At 30.2% G+C, this 2500-nt stretch overlaps 1 protein-coding gene across 4 annotated transcripts in view; it reads left to right on the top strand.

Moving 5' to 3' along the window:
* Positions 1-2500, top strand: part of LOC115214217 — a 293684-nt gene that overhangs the window by 22765 nt on the left and 268419 nt on the right. The gene's annotated exons all lie outside the window — the stretch shown is intronic.

The raw sequence follows: 2500 nt of genomic DNA, 5'->3' as shown, positions 1-2500 counted from the left end.
TATATATAGGTGTGTATATATATATATGTACTTTCAGGGCACTTGCCCATATAAACTTCGTACTACTATCATAGCACCCCGCATTATTGTCTTCTTCTTCTCTCTTCTTCTTCTTCTTCTTCTTCTTCCTCTTCTGCTTCTTCTTCTTCTTCTTTTTTTTCTTCTTCTTCTTTCTTCTTCTTCTTCTTCTTATTCCTCCTCCTCCTCCTCTGTGCTTCTTCTTCTTCTTCTAGAATTCACAAACGCCCTCGAACCTACAAGAGTAAACAAGAGAGACAGATACAGGCAGAAACAAGGAAAATGCCACTTGTATTTGAATACTATGCAAATATTCGTTTAAGAAACTTTTCATTTAAATTTTTCCAAAGTTTAATTGTTTTCCATACTTATAGTTGAAAAAGTCTCGATGACTTTTTCCATATATATAGCAACTCGTGCGTTCCTTTTCAACCTTCTACACACACACACGCTCACACACACGCACACACACACACACGCACACACACACACACACTTTCACGTGTGTGTGTATGTGTGTGTCTGTGTGTATGTGCATGTGTGTGTGTATTCGTAGATACATACACTTGCATTGCATACGCCTAAACAATTTACATACTATATATATATATGTATATGTAATGTATAATATATATATATATATATATATATACATATATAATATATATACTACGTATATATATATATAATAATATATATATACATACGTATATATATATATATATTATATATATATATATATATACACACATATATATATATATACATAGTATACAAAGTATATCGATTATATGGATGTATGTGGGAGATACATTATCAATTTTCCTCGCTATTCACACGTTTCCTCACGTCATGTTTAACTTTATAATCTCCCATCTTATGCTCTCTTCCTCTCTCTCTCTCTCTCTCCTCTCTCTATCTATCTATCTATCTATCTATCTATCTATATATATATATATATATATATATATATATATATATATATATATATAATACATATATATATATTAATATATATATATATATATATATATATATATATATATATACAATATATATATATATACATATATATATATATATATATATATATATATATATATATATATATATACATACATATTATATAAAGAGAGAGAGAGAGAATATATACATACAAAAATATGCATATATATAACATACATACATACATACATACTCACAAATACATATATGTATATAGCAAAATAAAAAACCGTATCGCCCCAGCATGACCACCGTCTAATGACTGAAAAACTGAGAGATAAACATTAAAAGATATGTATGTATGTATATAAACAGGAGATTGGAAAAATTTAGGCATTATTTATTCACCACCATTGCACATGTTTCATTTGCTAGAAGAAATGGTGCATGTATAGGCGGAGGCGTGGCTGTGTGGTAAGAATCTTGCTTTCCAGCTTTGGATTCAGTCCCACTGCGCGACACCTTGAGCAAGTGTCTTCTATTGTAGCCGACCAAGGCTTTGTAAGTAGATTTAGTAGACAGAAACTGAAAGAAGCCCGTCGTATATATATATAACTTTTATAATTTTTTTATTCAAGAGAAAACGAATAAATGAATATAGGGCTGCAAGGAGAACTGCTCAGATAAAACCGAGACAAAGAAAACAAATTCAAAAGGATATAATAAACAAGCGTCTCAGTTGGTCAATGAACTTTAAAAAAATCCCATATTATCACACTATTGAACATAAATACATATTTAAAACGTCTAGGCATTCAGCAACAAAACCCCAAAGCTTAAAGAATACATATATATAGACACATACAAAAGGTGATAGAACTTGCAAGAACAGTACGGATAGAACCGTGTGATGCAAAAAACATGGAATAAATCAATGCATATAAACGGTAACCAAAAGGTTGAAAAGGATAAAAATTTAATAATATCAAAATATAAAACAAAACCAGAAAACGTTGTTCGGAGGCCATTTCTACGCCAAAGACATCGCCAAATTTCAATAATGCATTCAAAGCACTGAGGAAACAAACAAGCAATGAACCTTTTATCAGGAAAATTTATCCACAAGGACGTTTCACATTCTGGTTGTCTGTTTTAAATATGTTTTTATGTTCAAAAATGTGATAATGTGTGAGTTTTATAAAGTTGTTCGACCTACTAAGACGTTTGTTTATTATATCCATTTGAATATATATATATATATATATATATATATAAGCAATTCATAAATGAGGGCAAAGGAAAAAAATTCTAATGCCAAATATGCCGAAAATTTGGACATATTGTCCATTAACCATATCATTTTTTCACAATACGCACGCACTCTACTCGAAAAAAGGTCGACAGAAATTTCTAAAAAATTCCATTATTACCATATCGGACCGATTTCAGAGTTAGCTACTAAGAGCCCTCTCTTCGTCAGTGATACATGTGGCAAAAGAAATAAATGAGATACTTACTCATACCCATGGAAGAAGCA

The sequence above is a fragment of the Octopus sinensis genome, linkage group LG7, assembly GCF_006345805.1.
Source record: "Octopus sinensis linkage group LG7, ASM634580v1, whole genome shotgun sequence".
In the NCBI taxonomy this organism is placed as follows: domain Eukaryota; kingdom Metazoa; phylum Mollusca; class Cephalopoda; order Octopoda; family Octopodidae; genus Octopus; species Octopus sinensis.
The sequence above is the reverse complement of the archived record's forward strand: the minus strand, read 5'-3'. Positions and strand labels throughout refer to the sequence as shown.